The sequence below is a fragment of the Bubalus kerabau genome, chromosome 3 (genome assembly GCF_029407905.1).
Source record: "Bubalus kerabau isolate K-KA32 ecotype Philippines breed swamp buffalo chromosome 3, PCC_UOA_SB_1v2, whole genome shotgun sequence".
Lineage (NCBI taxonomy): Eukaryota > Metazoa > Chordata > Mammalia > Artiodactyla > Bovidae > Bubalus > Bubalus kerabau.
In genome coordinates this window covers 133,962,852-133,982,010 of record NC_073626.1, presented here as the reverse complement: position 1 = coordinate 133,982,010, position 19,159 = coordinate 133,962,852, and positions in this window count along the sequence as shown.

The following is a 19,159-nucleotide window of genomic DNA, read 5'->3' as shown; positions in this document are numbered from 1 at the left end:
CTCATAGTGCAATTTAATGTTACTCTAATTTATTCACTTACATTTTACAAACCAAACATTTATCATCTTCAGTATGCAAGAAAATGTATTGGAGTGCCTGTAAATGCAAGCATCAACATGTCTAAAAGATTCCACCTAAATAATAGGACTTAGTAGGTAGCATAAATAAACAATTCAGAGTCATATATCTTGTCATGCTGCCTAACTGTTTCATAGAAATTTATTGCCCTGATAAAGTACAAAGATGTTTTAGGTAACATCAAGCTATGCTTTTGCTAGAGAAAACACATAACTCTATTTTCTCATCACTTCTGGGAGAATAGGGACAAAGCTTATTGCTGTTCTGTTTACTGACTTTTAAAAAAATAAACCTACTGTTCATGAAAGGTTACAATAAATTGGAGGACACTTAACCCAAAGTCCCCTAGAAGTAAGTTTGCTATGTCAAATCACCCCGTGACCTCTGTGAGACACAGCCTTCCCAACTAACAGCAATGGAAAAATTCACTTAATTTTGGGGTGGTTTTATATTTTTTATTTTTATTCATCTCCTCTTTATTTTTACTGTAAAATAAAACACTAATGTAGAAAACCACACAATTTAAATGTATGGCTTACTGAATTATTATAAAGCAAATGTCTCCAAGGTTCTGAATAGAACTTCACCAGTCATCCCAGAAGCCCTTTAGTATGTCCCAACCCAATCACAAACCCTCTCTTCCCCATAAGTAACCACTATCCCAACCTATTCTTCTGGTCTCTATATTTCCTGAGAATTAAATGATGAATCCAGAGACAAGGTCAAATTCTGGTTCCATCCCCTTGGAAAATCTATATAGGTGCTATTTTTGAAGACTATGGAGGCACGTAGCATATGATTGTCATTCTTTTTCGGATTTTAGAAACTGTTAACATTTAATACCTATAGCAAATTGTGACATTCTAGTTCTTCCCCCCCCCTTTTTTTTTTTAATTTTATTTTATTTTTAAACTTTACATAACTGTATTAGTTTTGCCAAATATCAAAATGAATCCACCACAGGTATACATGTGTTCCCCATCCTGAACCCTCCTCCCTCCTCCCTCCCCATTCCATCCCTCTGGGTCATCCCAGTGCACCAGCCCCAAGCATCCAGTATTGTGCATCGAACCTGGACTAGCAACTCATTTCATACATGATATTTTACATGTTTCAATGCCATTCTCCCAAATCTTCCCACCCTCTCCCTCTCCCACAGAGTCCATAAGACTGTTCTATACATCAGTGTCTCTTTTGCTGTCTCGTACACAGGGTTATTGTTACCATCTTTCTAAATTCCATATATATGCGTTAGTATCCTGTATTGGTGTTTTTCTTTCTGGCTTACTTCACTCTGTATAATAGGCTCCAGTTTCATCCACCTCATTAGAACTGATTCAAATGTATTCTTTTTAATGGCTGAATAATACTCCATTGTGTATATGTACCACTGCTTTCTTATCCATTCATCTGCTGATGGACATCTAGGTTGCTTCCATGTCCTGGCTATTATAAACAGTGCTGCGATGAACACTGGGGTACATGTGTCTCTTTCCCTTCTGGTTTCCTCAGTGGGTATGCCCAGCAGTGGGATTGCTGGATCATAAGGCAGGTCTATTTCCAGTTTTTTAAGGAATCTCCACACTGTTCTCCATAGTGGCTGTACTAGTTTGCATTCCCACCAACAGTGTAAGAAAGGTTCCCTTTTCTCCACACCCTCTCCAGCATTTATTGCTTGTAGACTTTAGGATCGCAGCCATTCTGACTGGGGTGAAATGGTACCTCATAGTGGTTTTGATTTGCATTTCTCTGATAATGAGTGATGTTGAGCATCTTTTCATGTGTTTGTTAGCCATCTGTATGTCTTCTTTGGAGAAATGTCTATTTAGTTCTTTGGCCCATTTTTTGATTGGGTCATTTATTTTTCTGGAGTTGAGCTGTAGGAGTTGCTTGTATATTCTCGAGATTAGTTGTTTGTCAGTTGCTTCATTTGCTATTATCTTCTCCCATTCTGAAGGCTGTCTTTTCACCTTGCTAATAGTTTCCTTTGATGTGCAGAAGCTTTTAAGGTTAATTAGGTCCCATTTGTTTATTTTTGCTTTTATTTCCAATATTCTTGGAGGTGGGTCATAGAGGATCCTGCTGTGATGTATGTCAGAGAGTGTTTTGCCTATGTTCTCCTCTAGGAGTTTTATAGTTTCTGGTCTTACGTTTAGATCTTTAATCCATTTTGAGTTTATTTTTGTGTATGGTGTTAGAAAGTGTTCTAGTTTCATTCTTTTACAAGTGGTTGACCAGAGTTTCCAGCACCACTTGTTAAAGAGATTGTCTTTAATCCATTGTATATTCTTGCCTCCTTTGTCAAAGATAAGGTGTCCATATGTGTGTGGATTTATCTCTGGGCTTTCTATTTTGTTCCATTGATCTATATTTCTGTCTTTGTGCCAGTACCATACTGTCTTGATAACTGTGGCTTTGTAGTAGAGCCTGAAGTCAGGTAGGTTGATTCCTCCAGTTCCATTCTTCTTTCTCAAGATCGCTTTGGCTATTCGAGGTTTTTTGTTTTTCCATACAAATTGTGAAATTATTTGTTCTAGCTCTGTGAAGAATGCTGTTGGTAGCTTGATAGGGATTGCATTGAATCTATAGATTGCTTTGGGTAGTATACTCATTTTCACTATATTGATTCTTCCAATCCATGAACATGGTATATTTCTCCATCTGTTAGTGTCCTCTTTGATTTCTTTCACCAGTGTTTTATAGTTTTCTATATATAGGTCTTTAGATTCTTTAGGTAGATAAATTCCTAAGTATTTTATTCTTTCCGTTGCAATGGTGAATGGAATTGTTTCCTTAATTTCTCTTTCTGTTTTCTCATTATTAGTGTATAGGAATGCAAGGGATTTCTGTGTGTTGATTTTATATCCTGCAACTTTACTATAGTCATTGATTAGTTCTAGTAATTTTCTGGTGGAGTCTTTAGGGTTTTCTATGTAGAGGATCATGTCATCTGCAAACAGTGAGAGCTTTACTTCTAGTTCTATAAATATTTTACTTATTCATTAGAATATTTTCATAAAAAGACACTTCCCCATACCCACTATTTGGTTGTACTGTGATATAATTCATACAGGAAAAGAGGGATAAATATTTGGTTCTTTAGCTACACTTGCCAGTTTTCAAGATAATGATTTGACTTTCTATCATCCTCCAAAAGGAGTAATTACTTTTCATATATTTGTGAAACCATGGATATAAATGTATTTAATATACTTCAATCCATACAGTTATTATGCACTCTTCAGGTTTTTTTTTTTCTTTTTTCTACCTGTTCAGGTTGACGCCAAGTCTTTTAGACACGTCTCATGTAGTGTCTGATAGCTTCCTTGCCATCTGGTGTGACAAGAGGTTCCAAGAGTCATCTTATTTCATTTTCTCCCTTATACACAAAACCAGTCATTTCTCCAAAGAGACAGAGTCCCTTGTAGTGAAACATGGTATCGCAAGACCACTATCTGGGTGTTAGATTGTGGAGGGTGTTAGATTGTAGGTCATTGCAAAGAATTTTGCTTGGACATATCCAAGGATAAAATAAGATCAAGTACCTCATGTGTTTATAATGAAAGTTCCAATTCAGTTATGAAAACACCAAGCTTTTACTTAACCTCTTCTCTATTACTTTAGTATCTTTTTTCTTCCACATCAAAAATCCTGATTCTCAAGGAACCAGAGACAAAGGAGATGATAGAATTGTTCTCAGGGATGAAAAAGATGACAGACCTAAATATCTTATGATTAGTTATTTGTCTTATATTATACACCTAATAGTCTCAGGATAGCAATTATAAGATTAACAGCAATATGATTACTGAAAATATTCTCATCTCCACTTTTAAACAGCTGTACAATATCTACACTATCAGAGGATATAGCTCTAAGCATTCTCTGTTAGTATTTAGTCATCTTAGTCCTAGGGGACTGTTGAACCTAATGGGGCTTCTCTGGTGGCTCAGATGGTAAAGAATCTGCATGCAATGTGGGAGACCTTGGTTCAATCCCTGGGTCAGAAAGATCCCCTGGAGAAGGGAAAGGCTACCCATGCCACTATTCTTGCCTGGAGAAATCTATGGACAGAGGAGCCTGGCAGGCTACAGTCCATAGGGTTGCAAAGAGCTGGACATGACCGAGCGACTACACTTTCACATCTGTACTTAATGTTTACCAACAATCCTTATGTCAGTCAATATCTGTCTAGTTATTTTGTTGTCTGAAGCACATTTTCTGGAAGATTTCACAGCAGGAATCATGGAAACAATATTCCCTGAGATCTGTGCCCATTATACTTGAAAGTTATGCTGGATTTTAAGAAATCTTTGATTCACACTTGTTTCCTTGAAGATCTTAAATTTGTTGCTTCATAGTTTTCTCACATAGAGCACTAGTGTCAAGATATATAATAATCTAATTTTTTTCCTTATAAATTATATACTTTTTCTTTTCTAGATACTCAAAGGATATCTTCATTTCCTTTAGAGCTGACTGACATGTCTTGGTGTTGATCATCATAGGTCAGTATTCTAAGGGTAGATGATATGTGCTTTAAATATTTAGTTTCAAGTCTTTAATTTCAGAAAGATTCTCATATTATCCATACATTCTATTTTCTTTGCCTATCTTTAGTATTTATTGTGTTCTTTTAAATCATTTTCTATTTATCTTCATTTCTTTATTCTCTTTTATTTTTAAGTATTTTTATTAAAAAAATGTTCACTTTGAGATAATTTTAGGCTGTCAATAAAAATATATAAAAAACATACAAAGAATTCCTGTCTACCGTCTGCCTAGGTTTCCCTAAACGTTAACATCTTTACATATCCAAAGCACAATGATCAAGATCAGGAAACTAACACCAATATAACTCTATTATCTAATCTGTAGGCCTTAAATTTTTTCAATTGTTTCACCAATGTCCTTTTTCTCGTTCACTATTCAGTCTAGCATCACATATATCTGTCTCTTTAGTCTCCTTTAACTTTAAACAGTTCCTCCATCTCTCCTTATCTTTCATATTTTTGAAGAGTATTGGTCAGTTATTCATAGACTGTCCCCCAGTGTGGGTTTATCTGATAAAAAGAGATTTAAGGAATCGGTTCACATGATTATAGAGATTGGCAAGCCCAAAACTGTAGGTGGTATCAGCAGACTGAAGACCCAAGGAAAAGTTGATGCTACAGTTCAGGTCCAAAGGACATCTGCTGACAGATGCTTGGGTGAGGTCAGGCTTTGTTCTATTAAAGCCTTTAACTGATTAGATGAAGCCCACCCACATTTGAAGGGCAATGTGTTTTACTCAAAGTCCACCAATTTAAATGTTAACCTCATCCCAAAACACAGGAACCTCTAGAATGATATTTGACCAAATACCCAAGTACCATGGCCAAGCCTAGTTAACACATAAAATTAACCACCACAGTCACTATAATTCAGTTTGTGTTACTTGCAGCCAAAAGCATTTCTGATATATAGTGCTATCTGAAATCTATGAAAACCACTTAGATAGTTCAAGCATATCTCATTCTAGTTCACCTCAGTCATAACACACAAAGTATTTTTCTACTGTCTATATTTATCCTTTATCTCCTATATTCTCAACCAAGATCTATGCCTCTGAAAATCCTAGCATTCCATTGTATATCAAAGGTCCTAAGAAACACTGATATCTATGTGCTTTTCAACAGAGAATTATTTTTTCAAATTTTTATTCACATGTTTGTTATGGTATAGTCCTGTGATCTCTAATACAGTAGCCACTAGCTACATGTGATGAATGAGCATTGGAAATGTGGATGGTTTGAACTGAGATGTGTGATAAGTATAAAACATTAATACACATTGAATTTTTATTTAATTAAAAATGTAAGATAGCTCAACTTTTTTTACATTTATTGCATGTTGAAATGATAAGATTTTGGATCTATGGGGGTCAAATAAAATACACTAATTATTAAAATTAATTTTGATCTTTTTACTTTTTTAATATGACTACCAGAAAATTTCAAATTACACATACGAATTGCATTTGTGGCTCATATTATCTTTAAAATGGGCAGGGGTGGTATATAATAGAATTTTCTTTAAAAATTATGGTCATTTTATAATTTATCAATATTGCATGTACATTTTACTTGGATTTAAAATTTTTATTCAAAAATATATTGACTTGTTTTATTATTTTTTTAAAAGGCTAGCCAGAACACTGTTCAGAGTTCAGAAAACAAAAATTATAATGAAAAATCCTATGTGTAATGAAAGGGTTATAAGAACAGAGAATCAGCACTTTGTGTCCAAAAAGTTTAGCAATTTTCCCAGCTCACTGAATTGTGGGAACTCAGCTTTTCCAGGGAATAAATATGCTATTTTTAACATTTTTATTATACAATTTGTCACAGGCTGTCTCATGAGAGTATCAACAATCAGTTTCAAACAGAATCCAACCACAAACACTTCTCCACATGTGACTTGGAACATCTGTCCTGCTTGAGTCCTGTCCACCTCAGGCGAGGGCTAGTCTGCTTTTGATTCTTACTCTCCTAAAATCCTTTGTCCTACTTCCCACACTGAACATGAGGTAGGGTGAAAACCATCTTCTAGGGCCAGCCTTCAGCAGGTCTATGTCCTTGGCTTCCCCTCACTGAAGACTGAGACCCTTTCAGATGGAGGCAAGTGCTGCATTCCAGGGATATCACCGACTCAGTGATTTATGTGGCATTTCCCCTAATGATTCCAGATGCAAGCTTTGATCTAGAAGAAAAATCCAACCAGGCACCTCCTAGCTGAAGAGTTCATCATATCTGCCCTGAGCAGAATGCTTCAAGCAAGAGGTACAGACTCTCAGAAGACTACATCGTCACATAATGAAGAAAAGACTCATGACTGGAAAATAGAAAAAGAAAATATGCTTATTCATTCAAGGGCACTGAGGCCATCAAAGACACCAAAAGAGGGTGACCTAGTGGGATGGGGAGAATTACGTAAAGGGATCCCAGGAGTCTTAACTCCCCTTAAAGCAATATCAGTCTTTTTGACGTTAGACACTCACTAAACAATTCATTGATGATGTTGGCTATCTAAATAACTGCCATGCTAGGTGCTTTCCTAAAAGAAAAAAAATCTTTAGTGAAGCAAAACTATCCCAAAATTATGCTTTCCAAGTGCAGATCTCCATACCAATTTTTCTTTAAATCAGGGAAAATTCCAGTTCATGTAAGAGGTCGAGTCTTCAGAATAGCACGCATGCAAGTAAATGCTTGACACTTCAGCTCATCCCAGTGGAACAAGGAGACACACTACACCTCTCACTACTGTGTATTCATGTGAGAAAATACATACTTAGGTGTTTTCAGCAATGATAACAAGACTCATAAGAAAGCATTTGCCTTAATAGGAAACAGATCTCATTTTTAAGAAGATTATTATGAAAGTAGCTGAAAATATTTAAGCAGAATTGATAGGAATAAAAATCCACTGTAAAAGTAAATGCATTTGAATGAATATATGCCATTCCTTTATTATTTTACATGTTATTAATATTAAATATTAATATACTGTTCCTTTTGCCATGCTTGTAATATGACAACTATGACAGAGAGATAGTGAAAGTTTCAACTTGAGTTAGACTCAAGTTAAAATCAGTCCTATCATAACTTTTCAATTCAGTCTTTTAACTGCAATGACTATGTTACATGTAGTATATGTATATATTTTGTACATAGGGCACAATTTTTATTTCCAGACTTTTACAAGGAGTATTACACAGTTTTATGTCATTACATAGTCTTCACAGTATTTCTATGAAGACTGTTTAATGGATGCATAAATCAATGAATTAAAGGGAAGCAATAATGTTGGAAAATAAAGAAAAGAAATTCTGCAAAGTCAATATAGTATTTCCATTGGAAGAATGTTCTCACAATATGCCTTTTAATTTCAATACCTAACGATAATTCATGCAACTTGTGGGAAAGGTGTGCCACCTTATGTAGTTAGTGAATGGTCTTCCACATCAACAGAGGGACAGTTTCTGTTGTTTGGTTTTTCCCTTTGGAGGAAGAAAAGTCTAAGTGACAGATAGGCCACAACCTGGGAAGGAGACCCAGCACCAATGCCTACATTGCAGGGCCATGATCACATTCTTCCTCTTAACAATGATGTTGTTGGAGCAATGGCTAGATAAAATATTTACATCTATTTTTAAAAAGCCAGGTCCTTAACACTGAAATGCTTCTTTCAACACTTCATTGGGTTTTGCCCATGTTGAAATCCCCTCTAACTAGGCAGATAGGCTATAATTCTTAAAGTTAGGTTCATTGTTAGATACACAAATATCTTTCCCTATAAAAATAGTTCTAAGAAATAGCTGGGATCCTACACTTATATACCCAAAGGCTATTTATACTATAAAGTGGTTGAAACATTATGTTTGCAATGATACCTAGTTGAAAATAATACTATATAATATTAAGCATTAAAAGAGAAAAATAATGAGGTAAAATAAGAAATACTTTCACTGAAAAGCAGCACTTAAGAAGTTTTAACTAGAAAAAGATAAGGAGATAGAATTTTATGTTTACTTCCAAGGATTTTAGAGTTTGATCATATTTTTTTTTATAATGTCTACTTTCAGTTGCTTAATAATTTGATGCATTTGTTAATTTAATGTAAGCTTGAGGAGTCTAGGGACTTGTCAATTTTGTCATTATATCTGACCACCTAGGATAGTATCTGACATATAGTAGATGCTCATTAAATACTGCATTCTCTCATTAATTCAGCAAATATTTATTGAACATCTGCTATGTGCCTGCCACTATATAGAAACTAGGAATATAATAAAAAGAAGTCAGGAAAAGCCAGTCTCCACCTTCATAAGTTATTCTCCTATTGGGAAAAGAGAAACTCACTAATGAATCTTACTAATGAATCTCACTAATGAATGCAAACCTGAGTTCAGTCCCTGCATTGGTAAGATTCTGTGGAGGAGGGCATGGCAATCCACTCCGGTATTCTTGCCTGGAGAATCCCATGGACAGAGGAGCCTGGGGGACTATAGTCCATAGGATTGCAAACAGTCAGACATGACTGAGCGACTAAGCACAGTGAATGTAAGCATCCGAAGTTAGCCAAGGGCTCTGAAGCAAAGAGTTACTTTGTCATGATTAGCACACATTTCTTTTTTTTTTGGTTCAAAACTGCTGTGAAGATGAAGAAATACAGTTCTCCTGAGGAAAACTGAAAGGCTAAAGGGCAATAAGAAAGGAGATTATAAAGAGTATGTGCAAGCAGAAAAGAATAAACTTTTCAGAGATGCAGTGAACCAAGCTGAGAGAATGGAAAGACAGATGAAATGCAGCACCTCTCAGGGAAAATGAGGTGAAAGGAGAGAACGTGAGAAGGAGATATCCTCCCCAGGGCACAAAGCGATGCAATCCAGAGTGGGTCAATGGGTGTGGAATGGTGAGGGATGAGGGAGCAGAAATGCCACATCATTCAAATACACAAGATGTTTCATCCTTAGGAAGTTCCTCTGTTGTCTTTCTGAAAAGTTAATTTTATGATTTAGACAAATATGTCTCAATAAAATTATCTTTATAATTGAGTTCTAGAAGACTAATTGGAAGGAGAGATGTAAGGCTGTAATTGACACTTAATTATTAGAGAGTGTGGTAAGACAGCCAACTTGAACTGCCTCTATACACAGCAATGTTTCTTCCCACTTATTACCCAGCCCTGGTCACTGTGTCTTGCCTGCTGTTCTGTTCAGACAGTTTGGCCATGTCCCTCTCTCCCTGGTGTTATCATCGGTTCTCTTATGTCTCTCATCCTTTGTCCCCATAAGTCTGTCAGAATGACCCAGAGCCAACACACTAGTCCCCTGCTGCATAGAGGGATGGAGCATCTTCCTGATGGCATGAAGGAGACTACATTTTTCCAGTAGAGAAGAATTAACAGTGGCCTTCAGAGGTTCTGGCATCAGAGTCTTTGCTTGGTGGAATGTAGTAGATACAGTGCATGGATTTCTATTTTGTTCTTTTGCTTTTTCAAAATTTTAACCCAAGTGTTAGGAACTTTGAGGGATAGGACATGGTTTTTTCAACAAGGCAGAAAGATGCAGGATTATGTTGCAAAATAGTTACAAAACTATCTCCAGCACTTCCTGATTAGATGTATCACAGATAAGGACATCTGCCTATTTGCAAGATGAGGTTAAAGTTCAAAGAAGCAAGTGCATAATGGGGTTACTTTTCCTTTCTTTCTTTTTTAATATATACCCATGTGTATATGGTGGGGTGGGGTTGGGGGCTTCCCTGATGGCTCAGATGGTAGAGTCTGCCTGCAATGCAGGAAACCAGGGTTCGATCCCTGGGTCAGGAAGATCTCGTGGAGAAGGGAATGGCAACCGACTCCAGTATTCTTGCTTGGAGAATCCCATGGACAGGAGCGTGGAAGGCTACAGTCCATGGGGTCACACAGAGTTGAACATGACTGAGCGAAACACACATGTGTATATGTGTACATGTGTATATGTGTATGCAGGCACACTGTCTTCAGAGGGGAGGACTCTGGACACCTTTTGTTTTGGGAAATAATTTAGCCACAAGAGAGACTGGATCATATGGTTTCAAAGAATAACATATGTTTGATGTTACATTTAAAACACATTTATTTTAAATATCCATCTGTCAGCCACAAGCCCATGGAAATCTTATGACTGCTAAGTCAAGAGAGGCCCCCTATCTAAAATTTAAATGCAAATAAGTCTTCCTGTGTTGAATAAGTACCAGAAAAAGATGGAGGGAGAGTTGACACAGTTAGCTTCTTAGCATCTGGGCCCCCAAGGTTTTCAAGGGGAACAGTAGAAAGTTATTCCCTACAAAACTTAAATGAAGCATAAATTAAACTCTGCAGATGCAATTATTTCTCTTTACAGTCCAAGGCACCAGCTGGGTAGGCTCAAGAGCCATTTGGTGCTCAGGGGGCAGTTTGCCAGGCTGTCTCTTCTCTGTTTGCTGCCACTCAGACCAAGTGCTGAAGGACATGGTTAAGATGCTGAAACCACCACCCTCTTCCTCCTTACTTTAGTAGTTGAAAAAATACTTTAAAAACTGTTGCCATTTTTGCTTGTGGAAAACATACATGATCACATTATTCTAATCTTTTTTTCAGTAACAGAATTATTCTATTCAGCAGCTTAGAAAATAAGACAGGCAACAGAAAAAGTAATAACTTACTTTTTAAAACAGAAAGCAACAAAAAACCCTAAGTGCTATATAGCAGATACTCTATCAACAAAACAAAATCTGTCTCTAGAGGGATAATACAAATATGGCTTTCTTGGGCATATTCTGAAAAATTCAGTATTTTTATAAGTTTTATCTGTAATCACTTTATAAATTTCTGATCACTTGGTTTTGATTTTTCTCTAACTGGAAGTATAACAAGTCAGTTCCTTTACAAGCAGAGAAGCGCCAGGCTGCCACATTGAACAGTGTGGGTAACTCTGGGGTTGCTGACTAACTGCCCTGCAGGCAGGGCACCAGGAAAGCACCTTAAGTAGGTGAAGAAAAGGAGGGTGCCAACTCTCTGCTTTTTAAGTGAAGACCCAGTGCTGCTGTCGTTTACAGCAGAGGAGACTTCAGAGCTGCTTCAGAAGAGAACCAAGGTAGAGATTATGGTCACAGTTTTTATACAGGATTCTCTAATCATATTTTCACCTGTAGCATAGTTTACTGTGGGCCATTTTAATCTTCATCAATTTAATATCAAATATCAAAAGTACTCATTTGGGTTACTAATTTGTTAATAGAAAATTGTGAGCAATCTTCCCCAGATATTTTTAGGTCCACTCTCCAATGCCAATAATTTGGGCTCCTGCTTTGCATTTATCCTGAGGAGGCTTAGAGATGGAGTAATTGGAGAGATTGAGATAAGTGAGGAGAATAACAGGGCCAAGTGACCACTAGTGAAGGTTTGTCCTTAAAAAAGAATAAACATGAGCCCAGTGTGTGCAATAGAAGCCCTGGGCTGTGTGTAAACCAGGATTAAAAATTAATGGAGCTGACAGACTCTAGGAGCTTCCAATCTGCTCTAAAAAGCTCTTTCTCAAAGATAAAAGATGTCAGGGCCCCTGGGTCTAAGCAGTATAAATCTGTATGAACACCCATCATTACTTCATCAGAAGCTGCAGACATTGGCTTACTGCAGCCTCATGAAACTCAATCAGTTTCCCTGATCCTTCCTATTAAATAAATGGTGTGTTGCAAGCAGTCACATTGTTCTAAACAACAACAAAAATTGAAGTGCCAAGTCTCACGTTGCTGTTCTTCAGTCACTTAGTCATGTCCAACTCTTTGTGACCCAATGCACTGTAGCCCACCAGGCTGCTCTGTCCATGAAATTTCCCAGGCAAGAATGCTGGAGTTGAGTTGCCATTTTCTTCTCCAAGGGATCTGCCAACCCTAGGGATCGAACCCGGGTCTCCTGCTTTGGTAGGCGGATTCTTTACCACTGAGCCACCAGGAAAGCCTGCCAAGTCTCATACAGACTTAATATTACTAATTTAAACACACTCACTATCTGATAAAGTGACAATTTCTCCCTGAGATAAAATACCTAAAGGGTCTATGTCTTAGACAGCTGAAGATCTCTGTTATCTCCTCCTCCCTTTGGGGGAAATCAGAAGGGTCTACTCGATTTGTCTGAAACAGCCTTGAATCCAGGAAAGGCTCATCTGAATGTCTGAGTTAATGTCCGAGCCTGCCTGACATGAAACACTCTTCCCTGTGCAGCTCGTCAGCTCTTCTACAAAAGGTAAGTCCAGTGGGACTCAAATAACAATGGACATGGGGAAGATGCAAATATAGTTCTGAAATGGTGTTCATGACACCGGATAGTCGATACTTCTGATATTAAAGATAAGATGTTTTTGGAACATACACTATCTTTTAAAAATTTATTTCTTAATTGAAGGATAATTGCTTTACAGAATTTTGTTTTCTTGTCAAGCATTAACATGAATCAGCCACAGGGAATATACACCATCTTAATTAGCTTAGAGGTAACTCCAAAGAATGAATGAAGACCAGAGGAAGACTTACTTAATTGTTCATATAAACGTTACTTTCCTTAAGATTGCAAGAGAGAAAATTTCTTTCTGAAATATTTGCCTGGGAACTGAGAACAATCCATCTGCTTGTGCCTACTTCTTGCCAGAGGGATGGTCTCAAAAAGTTATTATATAAAGTTACTGGTGGTGGGGAGAGTGGAGAGATGTGGGAATTGAATTATTATACAGAAATATCTTTCAGAAAAGTGGGGTTGAACATTCAATTGTATAACTTGAATGAACAAAGACAGAAATCTTCATTTAAGGGAACACTCAGGAAAAGGAAATGGCAACCCACTCCAGTGCTCTTGCCTGGAGAATCCCAGGGACGTGGGAGCCTGGTGGGCTGCCGTCTATGGGGTCACACAGAGTCGGACACGACTGAAGTGGCTTAGCAGCAGCAGCAGTGGGTAGGGGGAGGTGAAGGGACAGAGGGTTAGAAATGGAGAAGTTTTGTTTCTATCTGATCTATTTATTGAACAATTATTATGCTCTAGGTATTGCCAGCTTGGGTTTCTACATGGGGTCCATCTCTCCTGCTTATTTTTTGTACTGTGGCATCCTCCATTAATATATGCTCAGTCATGTCTGACTCTTTGAGGCCAGACTCTTCTGTCCATGGAATTTTCCAGGCAAGGATACTGGAGCGGGTTGCCATTTCCTACTCCAGGGCATCTTCCTGACCCAGAGATTGGACCCATGTCTCTTGTGCATCCTGCATTGACAAGCATATTCTTTACCACTAGCGCCACCTGAGAAGCCCCTTCCACTAATATCCACCACTGTAAATTCATAAATGAAAATTCAGGAGTTTGAGCATCCTTTCCTAATCCAACTAAAGGAGCCTGTGGTAGGGAGTGAGAAAACCAGGAGACACGGATTACAGTATGGTTTTGCCAGAGACCATAAAACCTTGGACCAAATTATTGAATCTCTCTGGGCCCTGATTTTTCTTACCTGTAATGTAAAGGAACTGGAAGTTACAGACTGCAATTCTCAAACTATGGAGTTTTGGCAAGGGATCCATGAGTCTACATGAAGTTCTGTTTACCATACCGATGAGAGCAAACATGTATTTCCACTTTGCAAATGTGTCGAGATGTTCTATGATTAAGAAAATGCAAACTTACCAAATGCATTCAAAAATTACGTATCTGCCCAGTCAGAAGATGTTAAAAGCATGAGGTCATGCAGGTATTCATGAATAAATTAAGAAGGGGTCTTCATACTAGACAACATTGGGATCCACCCAACTACATGACAGAGAAGATCTCAATATTGTTTCACTGCTACTCTTGAAACTCTACTGTGAAAGGAAAGATTCTCGTTTCAGGCAAGAGTTGAAAGTGTTTTCCCTTCACTAACACTTTTAATCCTCAGCATCCACATTCTAAGTCAGAATGGCAACTTGTGAGACACTCTCAATGTACCTTCATTTGAAGAGCAGTATCAGGTTTCTACCAAGCAATCAAATGGCATTTTTGTCTAACGGTGTACATTTGGCAAGACTTGTTGAGGTGAAGTCTAAGATAAAGCAAAATGGCCCATTCAGGGATCTGATTTTGGTTTAAAGACATTTTATTACCTTCATGAAAAGAACAGTGATGTAATTATTGAATGATAAGTGACTTGGTCACATCAAAATAGGACTTGATGGCAAAACTAAGAATTTAAATCTTTGCACCCAATATAAGGTAGCGCCCATTCCTAGAATGTAGCATGTCTTAGCAGAAAATATAACTGGCCCTTGAACAATGCAGGGATTAGCATCACTGACCCTCTACACAGTAAAATTCACGCACCTTATAGTTAGCTCTCCATGTATATTGCTCCTCCATATCTGTGGTTTTAGAACCCAGGGATTCAACCAACTGTGGATTCTGTAGTTCTACAGTATTTACTATTGGAAAAAAACTGCATGTAAGTGGACTGAAAAGTTTACACCCATGTTGTTCAAGGGTCAACTGTAGAACGAAATCCTGAAATGGTTGCCCCAAAGAACAAGTATCCAGAGATGGGTTTGTTTGGCAGGTAAGTTGACAACCATGTGACTAACGATGACTTCTGAGCAATCCAGGATGAGGACAGCAGACCTGTACACGCAAGTGCCCATTAGAAATGGCATCTTTAGAAAGAGAGATGAATGGTGTGTCTGCGTGTACACATATCTGCATGTGTACTTGTGAAATAAGTGGTTTCAAACAAACTCTGTGTGTCTGCTGTGGTTTGGGGGCAGTTCAAGACACCACATGGTATCCTCATCTGTGGGGTTTCTTTCTAGTGGAAGGAACAAATCGGTGGGTGTATTTCCTTCCCTTTTTATAATGTTTCTGTGCCAGCTCCCAACTGCTTTTCATTTAATATTACCAGATCCCATTTCTTTTTCAGATCCAAGTCCAATTTGTGCAAGGAAGTAAAGACAGCTGTTACCAAACTGCCTTGGAGATGATCAGAAAGACTAGATTCCAACTTCTGACATTTCCTGGATATCTACCTTAATTTGTCCATAATACCCAGACACAAGAACTTTTCCCCTATTTATATTCAAAGCTATGGTAAAGTGAATGTGCTTTCCAACAAAAATATGCTTATGAACATCTTTCTTTTTATTTTGGCTTATAGTCACCCAAATCTTACACCATTCAGGTACGACCTAAATAAAAAACTTATGATTATACAGTGAAAGTGAGAAATAGATTCAAGGGATTACATTTAATAGACAGAGTGTCTGATGAACTATGGATGGAGGTTCATGACATTGTACAGGAGGCAGTGATCAAGACCATCCCTAAGAAAAAGAAATGCAAAAAGGCAAAATGCTTGTCTGAGGAGGCCTTACAAATAGCTGTGAAAAGAAAAGTCAAAAGCAAAGGAGAAAAGGAAAGATATACCCACTTGAATGCAGATTTCCAAAGAATAGCAAGGAGAGATAAGAAAGCCTTTCTCAGTGATCAATGTAAAGAAATAGAGGAAAACAATAGAATGGGAAAGACTAGAGATCTCTTTTAAGAAAATCAGAGATACCAAGGGAACATTTCATGCAAAGATAGGCACAATAAAGGATAGAAATAATATGGACCTAACAGAAGAGAAAGACACTAAGAAGAGGTGGCAAGAATACACAGAACTATACAAAAAACATCTTCATGACCCAGATAATCATGATGGTGTGATCCACCTAGAGCCAGACATACTGGAATGTGAAGTCAAGTGGGCTTCACCAAGCATCACCAAGAACAAAGCTAGTGGAGGTGATGGAATTCCAGTTGAGCTATTTTAAACCCTTAAAGATGATGTTATGAAAGTGCTGCACTCAATATGCCAAAAATTTGGAAAACTAGCAGTGGCCACAGGACTGGAAAAGGTCAGTTTTCATTCCAATCCCTAAGAAAGGCAATGCCAAAAAATGCTCAAACTACTGCACAATTGCACTCAACTCACATGCTAGTAAAGTAATGCTCAAAATTCTCCAAGCCAGGCTTCAGCAATATGTGAACCATGAACTTCCAGATGTTCAAGCTGGATTTAGAAAAGGCAGAGGAACCAGAGATCAAATTGCCAACATCCACAGGATCATCAAAAAAGCAAGCGGGTTCCAGAAAAACATCTATTTCTGCTTTATTGACTATGCCAAAGGCTTTGACTGTGGGGATTACAACAAACTGTAGAAAATTCTGAAAGAGATGGGCATACCAGACCACTTGAGTGCCTCTTGAGAAACCTATATGCAGGTCAGGAAGCAACAGTTAGAACTGGACATGGAACAACAGACTGATTCCAAATCAGGAAAGGAGTACGTCAAGGCTGTATATTGTCACCCTGCTTATATAACTTATATGTAGAGTACATTATGAGAAATGCTGGGCTGGATAAAGCACAAGCTGGAATCAAGATTGCCGGGAGAAAGATTCAAATTCATTGGAAGGACTGATGATGAAGCTGAAACTCCAATACTTTGGCCACCTGATGCGAAGAACTGACTCATTTGAAAAGACCCTGATGCTGGGAAAGATTGAGGGCAGGAGAAGGGGACAACAGAGGATGAGATGGTTGGATGGCATCACCAACTCAATGGACATGAGTTTGAGTAAACTCTGGGAGTTGGTGATGGACAGGGAGGCCTGGTGTGCTGTAGTGCATGGGGTCGCTAAGAGTCGGACACGACTGAGAAACTGAACTGAACTGAACTGAAATCTTACAAATATTAAAGACAGAAATAAGTTTTCTCTCCTTCTGAGTAAATGTTATACCTGGGCAGTGTTAAACTTGTCAACCCCTTTTTGAAATTGAATCTCAAAAATGCCAGCTTAGACATCTGAATAGAAACTTACTGATTTTCCCCCATGAGGAAGTATGTGTAAATCACTCAGTCATCTCTGACTCTCTGACCCCATGGGCTGTAGCCCACTAGGCTCCTCTGTCCATGGAATTCTCTAGGTAAGAACACTGGAGTGGGTAGCCATTCCCCTCTCCAAGGGATGTTCCCAAACCAGGGACTGAACCCGTCTCCGGCATTGCAGGTGGATTCTTTACTGTCTGAGCCACCAGGAGAAAGTTATTAGGTAGTTTCAATTGAATAAAATGGTGCTGTTTCCTATCTAATAGATACAGCTCTATCTTCTATGAGCTTCTATTCTAAAAGCTGTTTTCAAACTTTAGGAAATTCATTTCAGGTCATTTTTAGGGGCTATAACAAGGAGAATGAGTCTTTATGATTACTCTGCTTCAGTATAAGTTAGATTACATTCTATGAGACAACAGAATGGCAATATTATCATACACATTATGCTACTGAATAAACAATGAAGATGACCTTGTAGCTGAAGGACTACTTTCAGATTTCTAAATGGAAGTTTTATTTTTTGCTTTGCAATGCCTCAACAAATCCACCCCTCTCCTTTCTGTGTATAAACTAAGACCCATGTAAACTTCTTCCTTGTTTGATTTACAGACATGCATACCTTTCTGGGAAATGATTATTACTGTTACATATAAAATTAATAATAAACATGTTTTTCTATGTTTATAATTTGCCCCTCATAAAAAAAGAAGGGGGTGGTGAATGCATATGCCTTTACTGCTCTTCTCTGTCAATTACAATCTCTATGTCAGGAAAGCTGAGTTTGCAGAAATCATTTTAGAGGAGGCAATTCTGAATTTAACTAGCATAGAACTGCACACAAGAGAATGGAATGGCTGATTACTAGGAAATGATTCAGAAAAAAAAATTTAATTAAAAAAAGTGTTTGAGTACCATAGAAGCCAATGATATGAATTCCACTTGCAGTACCTCACAGCCTCACCTACAAACTATTATCACTGCACAAGGTAAGTCATCGTAAGACATGGTAAAAGTATTACTGTAGAAGACTATTAAAGAACCACCTCAGAGGTCTCTCATTATGTACCACAAAAGAACTGAGCTCTCTGATGGCTCAGTGGGTAAAGAATCTGCCTGTAATACAGGAGACGTGGGTTTGATTCCTGGATCTGGACGATCTCCTGGAGGAAGTCATGGCAACCCACTCCAGTATTTTTGCCTGGAAAATCCCACGAACAGAAGAGCCTGGGGGCTACAGTCCATGGGGTCGCAAAGAGTTGGACACAATTGAGCGACCAAGCACAGCACAGGAAAGAACTGAATTGAAGACAGAAACACCTAAAAATGAAAGAAAATACTCAAACACACTTTTTATGAAGACTGCACAGAAAACTGTAAATGGAGATGATTAGGGATATGGATAGGAGCCACTGAGTTAATGGAAAACCAAAATATCATATTAAATTAGAAGCTGCTAATTTACTTCAAGGAAGCCTTGAATCTTTTCTCCATATGATCCCATTAGAAACTCCCATGCCTGATCCAACTTGTGGCTAGAGAAAGGCTATTTAAGTTCCCATTTTTAGAAATCCAACTGTCACTACTTCAAGTACCTGAAAATGTATTAGTCTTAATGCTTTTCCCCCTTCTACCGCAA